Genomic DNA, 9,082 nt, shown 5'->3' with positions numbered 1-9,082 from the left:
GAGATTCGAACCAAGGAGTCCAGGCTGCAATGGGACGTTAAATCAACCTGTGAACTTTTAAGATGAGGCCGAGCGACAACACCTGAACACAGGGGAGTATTCTCCTTGATTTTAAGGCATTCATTGCATGCGTTATGATAACGCAAAGAACTATCTGAAGTACGATTGTAGGTTGTTTCAAGTCAAATATTAACGATTTCATCTCTCAGAAGTTCAAAAGTTCCGCGCAACTATACTAGTTCCGTTGCCTGAGTACGTGTGGTGCTGGTGTAGTCCCGCAATATATTCCACTCTAGAAGGAAAGAGACAGCAAATGGAGGAGTTACGGATGTAAGGCATTCAATCTTAAAATTGTATTCGGTGGCAGACATAGTTCTGAAACCCTCCGAATTATGTCGCTGTAATTGAAACTTGGTCAGACTTTGTCACCCAATACACGTGCTACCGTCGTCCATCTGTTAGCAACAGTGGCGTATACTGAGGGCTACCAAGGCTATCAGTGAAGCCCAAACCTCAAATGAGAACGATGGAAGTCTAAAGCACATTATAATGTAAGCATCTGACACATTCTTCCATTTACATAACTTGAAAGTATTGAGAAAGAACGTCGCTCGTATTTCTGAGAGCAAGGCATCGGAGACTAACATCGCAGCCCAGGGTTTCGGTCCACTCCCCTTGACCCGCCACGCGAGGCTTGCTGGCGAATGACGGAATGGTGCGGGGAACGAGTGGATGCTAACCGTGATCTGTGCTAGGCTTCGGTCCCTCAAATCGCCGCCGCTAACGAGAGACACAGCGGCGGAAAGAGAAGGCCCAAAGACTCGAAGTTCTCCGGAAGTGTCCGAATTGATGGGATTCACCCATGTGCTGCAGTATCATGAGTTTTTTTGTTGTAGGACATCTTATGGGTTGCTTATAGTTGGAAATTATTAGTATATTTCAGTTGATCTCGGAACAATTTTAGTTTGTCTCAAGTTATAGTGTTTAACGTGACTGTGACATTGTGATGTTACTTTTGTGAAATGGCTGAACCGTGTATAAGTTGTTGGATAAACCATTCTCGCTACTGAAATATAAATTGCCGATAATTAAAAATGGAAAGCCTACCCCAACTCTTACACAGTTACAGTGTGAACAGGAGGAGAAAAACAAGAATCCATACAAAGGGTATTTCAACTTAAGTAAGTATGAAACGTATTTGTGGTTATGTGGCTCATGCGAACTTCACAAACTTTATTGTTGGCCATGCTCATTGTTCGCAACTGAGAAAATAATAATAATAATAATAATAATAATAATAATAATAATAATAATAATAATAATGTCCGCCTCTGTGGTGTAGTTGTTAGTGTGTTTAGCTGCCACTCCCGGAGACCCGGATTCAAATCCCGACTCTGCATCGAAATTTGAAAAGTGGTACGAAGGCTGGAACGGGGTTCACTCAGCCTCGGGAGGTCAACTAAGTAGAGGAGAGTTCGATTCCTACCTCAGCCATCCTCGAAGTGGTTTTCAGTGGTTTCCCACTTCTCCTCCAGGCAAATGCCGGGTTGGTAACTAATTTAAGGCCACGGCTGCTTCCTTCCTTCTTCCTTGTCTATCCGTTCCAATCTTCCCATCCCCCACAGGGTCCCTGTTCAGCATAGCAGGTAAGGCCACCTAGACGAGGTACTGGTCCTCCTTCCCCCGACCCAATGTCTCACGTTCCAGGACACTGGACTTGAGTGTAGAGGCGGGATCTCTCGATGAGTCCGAGGGAAAAACCAACCCTGGAGGACAAACGGATTAAGAAATAATAATAATAATAATAATAATAATAATAATAATAATAATAATAATAATAATAATAATAATAATAATAATAATAATAATAATGCATAGCATCTGGAAAGGCTTGATGGTGACCTGATGAAATGAATGGTGAATACGTCATAAGCACCCGAGCTAGGGGAATTAAGAGTACGAGGAAGCTGATTCGTTGGCTACCATCTACATTGATCAGGTGTTGAGTATTGGCAGTAGCAGAGGCTAGGGCAGGCTACTCCGATGGCTATTAGCTGCAGCTCAACACCTTTAGGGCTTGACATTCACTAAACCAACTATCGAAAATGGGTAACCTAAGTCTAGTGATAGCCCATGTCCTGATTGCAGCATACGCCACTGGTTAGCAACTTAGAGAAAGTCGGCATGTCCAAGTTTACAGTGAACGGGACCCACGGATTACCCCTCAGCGAGAACCCAAGGTGACGAAACTGGCCAATGCCACTGGGGTGACTTATCTCCAGTCATAGCCGACTACAGTTACAAGCCGGAGTCATGTAAGTTTGGCAACGTCCAGTGGAGGCCAGGGTGAAAGCGCGGGATTTATCCGTGCATATTGATGTATAGTGAACTTCGTATCCTGTTTCGTTTAATTTCACACCGATAGGTTCGTGGATATATAACAAATTAAGTGATAGAATAAGCATACGTAGAGCCTGTTATCGAAATAATGTGAAGGCTAACCAGAGCTGAGTAGCTTGGAATGTAGAGCTGGCTTTCTAAGCCCAGGTTCGATCCTGGCACGTAAAAGAACTCCTGAGGGACTAAATTCCGGCACCTCGGCTTCTCCAAAATCCATAAAAGTAGTTAGTGGGACGTAAAGCATTTATTATTATTATTATTATTATTATTATTATTATTATTATTATTATCATCACTAAAAGGAAGAAGAGTTAGGCCCTATTCAAAAAGTTTCATTTGGAACTGTGAAAGCAAATTATTTACTGCCAAGAATGTTTCAAAGTGATAACTTAAAAAGAAGGTTCAGTCAGTACTTATAGCTTATTGATTGTAACTACAATGTTACTGCACTTCAAGTCCTAGAAATTGAGATTAAAATTAGGATTAAGTGTGTTCTAGGGTTGTGGTGGTGGTGGTGCTAGTATGGAAAAGTGAAGTTTGGCTGTTGCCAATTAGAAACGTCTGATTCCATCAAGACAGATGTTATTGGGCTCAATATGGAAGTATAAACAAGTTAAGACTCACTTTCATAATGTGAATTTTTTGGTGGGCATTTTGAGATGTCAGGGGTAATATACTGTATATTTCTGGGTATACACTAAGGGCAATATCCAGAAGAATAAGCTGTGACACTTGTTTAGGTCTCCTGCAGAGCAATGAAACAGTTGATCCCTATTTTGAAGAAGTTCAGAGAGGTGGGTTAGTGGTGCCATCACATTGTGTTGTGTGTGCCTGCAGAACAGTGGTATACGAGGACTACCTGGATTGTGAAAATTATAAAGAATTTATATTCTCTCTAATCTCTATCCTTAGCTTCTTTAGGAAGAGATGACAATCAACAGTTCTGATTTGAACGCCGTCATTGTGGGCGTGGCGATAATTGTGCGATAGATTGTTTATTGTTTACATTTTCCAATGTCGTGTTAAATAAGTGCTGGAAGCAGATGAAAAACACGAGTTCTGTCAGCATTGAGGATAAAAACACTAAGTGGAGGAAGCTGTCAACGCTCCACAATAATTGAGCTTGTGACTGCTGTTCTTAAAGTGTATTGTTTCTATTCATGTAAAATGTGTATTTCTAATTTCAGTGAATGTATTTACTGATGTGTGTGTTTCTTAGTACCATTTTGCGAAGAGTGTGGATTTATCTTAATCATCGTGTTATGCTAAATGTTGTGAATATGGGTGAAGTCTTTCAAAATCGAACACGCCCCCACTTCTCTCGGCCTCCGCTTGACAGATAGATACAGCGTTGCCAAGCGTAGCTTCTGGCTTTAAATGTAGATGGCTCTGCCTCCAGTGCTTGAATTATGGCTGACTAGTGAGTTAATTCGTTGTGTGTTTTGCTGATTAGTGAGTTCATTCTTTGTGTTCTGTTCCCGTGCAATTCGTAGTTTTCGGTGTTTTATTATATTTTTTGCATATGTGGTATTAACGATGGATGAGTCTAAAACGAATACAATTGTGAATCTGCTTGAAGATACATTTACTGGCCGTTATTTTGATGAAAAGATTAAAATAGTTAAAGCCGGGAGACCCGTCCATTCCCTCGCAAGTTTAAAAACAGAAAACAAGAATTATGTTCGCACGTTCAATCCGGAAACATACAGAAAACTGCTTGGCTCTGCGGCTCTGAGTCCCTAAACAAATTGTTCTGTTGGCCTTGATTATTGTTGCTGAAAATTCCCCTTGGAACAGCAAGAAACGTGAATATGCAGATCTAAACAATCTGCACACTGCTATGGCGAGGCACGAGAAATCAGATTGTCATATCCACGTATGGATATCCTTAGGTGCCTTTGGTAAAACTAGGATAGATTTGCAGTTGGATAAGCAGAAGCCGGGAAATGTTCTAAGGCACAACGAAGCCGTTAAGGAAAATAGGGAAATTCTGAAACGGTTAAATGCGGTGACATGCTTTTGGGGGAAGCAAGAGTTACCAGTCCGTGAGCACAATGAGGCTAGTGAATCCAACAACAGAGGGAATTACATAGAACTATTTAAACTGTTAGCCGAGTTTGATGAACATTAGATAAACATTTCACAACAGCGAGTGTATTTACAGGACCCTCTACACTCATTTATAACGATTTAATTCACAGCATCTGCACCGTAATGACCTGTGAAATAAGGATTCAGGTTGGGGAAGCTAAATTCGCAGGAAATATGATCGATGAGACTTCTGATGTTTCGAACTTTTTACAGTTATCTGATGTCCTCAGATACCTTCATAATGGTGATGTTGTTGAAAGATTTGTCGCTTTCTATAATGTGAGTTCTGATAGGTCAGCGAATGCATTGCTGAGACTTGCGATTGAGTATCTGGATAACTTTGACTGCCGCGAAAAATTAGTTGCGCAGACATTCGATGGAGTGGCCGTGCTTGCTGGTCAGCTGAATGGTGTGCAAGCTAAATTAAAAGTAGTAGTTCCTGAGGCTGCATTCACCCACTGCTACGCTCACAAGCTTAATTTAGTCCTCTCTGAAGCCGTGTCATGCACAAAAGAATGTCGTATATTCTTCGCAACGATGAGTGGCTTTGCGACATTTTTTAGTGATTCTTCTAAGAGAAATAATCTGTTGGACAGTATCCTCAAGAAAAGTATCCTAAACTAGCTCCAACAAGGTGGAACTATTCTAGCCGTTTAGTACAGACCATCGTAGATTATTGTGCTCCTTTCCTAGAGCTTTACGAAAGTATTTTGGAGGAACCTGGGAACTGGGATAACAATACAATTAATGAGGCAAGCAGATTCGTCGTGAAGTTGATAGAATTTCTGTTCAATTTTCTTCTCAACTATTTTCATTGACTGGTGTTACATATAACATCCTTCAATCTAAGACCCTAGACATTGCATATTGCACCAGAGATGTGAATTCTTTATAAACTAAAGTATCTATAATGGGAAACAGTGGATTTGTTAACACCTGGGACAGAACAAAAGAGAAACGAGATCCACCAAGGAAGAGAGGAAAGGAAGAAACTTCATTTTCGGTTAAAGATGAGTATAGGAGGGTTTACCTGGAAATACATGACATTATTCTAGCACAGATAAAATATCGCTTATGTTCATTAGGAGATATGTCCTTCATTGAAATGATTGATTGTAAGAAATTTTCATTTTTCTGGCGATTTTCCTGAAGAGCAATTCAGTAAAATGATTGAAGTTAATAAAAATTATTTTGATATAGTACGACTTAAATACGAAGTGAGCGCAATGTTTATTTCTGAACACTTCAAAGACAAGACTGCGGCTCAAATCCGGAAATTCCTATTGACCAGTGATCTCTGCAGTGGTCTTCCCGAGCTTTATAAGTTGTGCACATTGTTTACAACTATCCCCGCGACATCATCATCAGTAGAACGCTATTTCTAGGCCCTAAAGCGAATAAAATCTTTCGTCTGCAATTCTCAAAGTCGAAGTTGTCTCTCGGCATCAGGAATGATGTCTATAGAGAAGGATCTTCGTGTTGAGATGAAAACATGTGAGGACTTCTACAGAGACGTCACCAAGGAATTCTGCAAGAGGAATCGCAGGGTCGAGTTCACCTACGAGTAACAAGGGTGAGTAGAATTGAAATTGCATGGTTACTAGTTGCATGCCTCGGTGGAGATTCCAGGATTCGCCACTGCCTAAATCAGATACGTCTAAACAGATATAAGCATGGGATAGAGTAGCGAGGTTCATGAATTTCTAATGTAAATACATCGTTAATCTGGATACGGGAAACCATATGTTGGTTTAGATAGGTTCAGGACCGTTGCACGTGTAAGTTTAGTGTATATAGCTCTTCTTAGATTGTAGTTGGTTATATGAGGGACAGGTGTCGGAGAGGTTTGATTCACTGCGTATTATATAACGTCGTTCTTATCTAGTCTTAAGTCACGTTAGTTTGAGAGCTAAGATCATCCACAGGATAAGGACGAAAGAGCCTTATAGTAGTTGAACTGGGAGAAGATCCTTGAGAGGACTAACCAAACTAAAGAGTAGGATATGCGTGGTAGAAAAAAGATTTTCAGAGGTCCAGAGATGGCTGTGGACGAAGTGTCACCACCGTTGTTGAATTAGAGTTTTCAGTGAAATACCGGCAGGCGATGGACACAGCACCGCGAGAGTAACGAACCAGGGCCTGATAGATGCGAGTTAATGAGATATGTGAATAATGAAAATGTGCAGAGTACCCGTGGCGAGGTAAGGTCACGAGGTGTACTTGTTGCTAGTCATTGATCTGTGAAACATGTACTAGATAATGTAATGAAATACTGAGCGTTATGAGGTAGGCTGTGAATGGCAAGATATATTAAAGCTCCGGTCCAGAAGGGAAAGAAACGGACTTGGCTGAGTGCTTGAGTTTCCCCCAGAAACGGATGTCCACGGAGATAAGATGAAGGTCGCTGTGTGACGGCCCGCCGTGTTAGGAAGAGAAGTTGTTCATGTTTCATTTAAGGAGCCTGGTTAGCAGTGTACGGGCTCAGTGACCGCCTGGCTCCTCTGTATTTTTTTCTGGAGGCCAGCGACAGCATATTGAAGGGATAGGTGAATGACCCAGATGTTACCTACTTCCTCCAGATAAGTGCATTTTTTATGTGTATTTACAGGTGCAGTGTTTAATGTGTATATTTCTTTGGTGTGTTTTTTCATTTAATAATTCTTGTCTTGGTAGTATTTTTTGTTTCAAGGGAAATAAGTCCGCATGCTTACAGAAGGGATGCGAGTTTCTGAACTCGTTCATTTGCATATTGGAAATCGTGCCAATAGTAGAGTAAGTGAATATTTTGGGGGGATAAATTTACGGTGCTGGACAAGTGTTTCTGTATGTGTGTCTCTAATCCTAAGGGAATTTTGTAGAGTGTATCTTACTGACGTTTGCCCATGTTTAATGAACGTTTAGGAGCGAAAGTGTACATATCTGTTCAGATCAAGCAGTTCACAATTCCAGAAGAGAAATAAGGTATCGCACGTCATCGAAAACACGCGTTGAACCATATTTGTGTGGAGAACAGACCCATCGCTTAATAAACTTTTGTAGTGATTATTTCGGCATAATGTATATGAATCTTAAAGGAGAATTTCTATTTGTTTAAATAAATTTTGTCGAACTGTTACATGTTGATTTATCATTCACAAGTTGGTATGTTTGTTTCTGTCCTGCTTTGATTTCAATAGTATAGTTAGTGAGTTGATATATGACCCACTGAAGAACCGAACACGAATCGCTACCAATAGGAAGCCGGATGATGAAAGCAGGATGGCAGTAAGGTACATGAGGTTCCGTTTGAAGATTCTGTCGAAGTTTCTGCAGTTCTTCTCGAAGTCTTCCTCCAGCTGTGTCAGTTGGTCCTTTGTGAACTGGCATTTTACTTGTCTAATGAATCAGGTAGTTAACTTCCGTTGCTCTATGAACTTATCCCAATTGTGCTGTGTCTTCTGTGAGTTCCACTTGAGCCAGGCTGCCTGTCTCCGCGTCACCGCTTCCTCGCAGGTATTTTACCACCAGGCATGCCTCTTTGGTTTTTGCAATGGAACAGTCTCAGTGGCAACTTTCACTAGGTTGTCCCTCAATTCATCCCAATTGCTACATTTGAGTGCTTCCTATTTCCTTGTGAACTGGTTGCAAATTAATTAAATTTTATCTAAATCATACTTGTAAGCTTGAATGACCTGATTTTCTAAGTGTTCGTGTTCTTAGCTTTATTTTGGAGAGATAGTGGAATGGGTCCAAAGTTGCTCCTCTTAATACTCTTACATTGGAGGACAAATTATACTGGCTCCCTATAAAAGTCCCTTATTTTTGGATTACTCTACTGTTTAAATTTTTAGACGCCTTTCACTTGCACGGAAACATCTTGGCTTATCGAATTTTCCTATGACGAGGGTAGGCAGTCTTTCGCTTCCATCTATATTGCAACAAAGCAGAGTAAATAAAGATGGCGGAAGTAAATGTGTGACTTATAAATCGTGACAGAAGTGATCAGTGTATTGAATGGAACTAACGCGTAATCATTTGTCTATATCATCGATGACACTATACGTAAAGCTGTTAAACAATACGTAAGTAGATACCTAAGGATGTGCACCGAACTCTGTTATATTAATGGGTTTTCCTACGTTTACATGAATCTTAGTGAGTGATCATTGCCAATATTAACATAGACTCTACATACTAATATTTCAAAGAAGTGTCAAGGAATAATTAGCAACCGTCACGACATAGCAGTGTTAACATATACAAAGTTGAAAGAAAGGATACCTTCATTAGGGAAAACAACGTAACTCCCCACCAGTGCAATTAGTGTACTATATGTAACTACGAGTTATCTGTACAAAAGACAGAAGAACGAAATAGATGCGGAACCTGGGAGAAAATCACCAGAGAAGGAGAGGATCTAATACTTTTCTGTGATGGATTCTGCAAAAGGAAGCACCATTATGATTGTATAGGATTAACAACAGAGAATGCGATATACTCAAAAGGAAGAAAAGGAATCAATCCTGGCTATGTGAAAAATGTAAGAAAAACTTACGAAAGAATACAAAACTAACTGGACCAGAAAATGACAAACTAAATAAATTAGAAGAAA

The sequence above is a fragment of the Anabrus simplex genome, chromosome 2, assembly GCF_040414725.1.
Source record: "Anabrus simplex isolate iqAnaSimp1 chromosome 2, ASM4041472v1, whole genome shotgun sequence".
Lineage (NCBI taxonomy): Eukaryota > Metazoa > Arthropoda > Insecta > Orthoptera > Tettigoniidae > Anabrus > Anabrus simplex.
Note: the sequence above shows the minus strand (reverse complement) of the source record.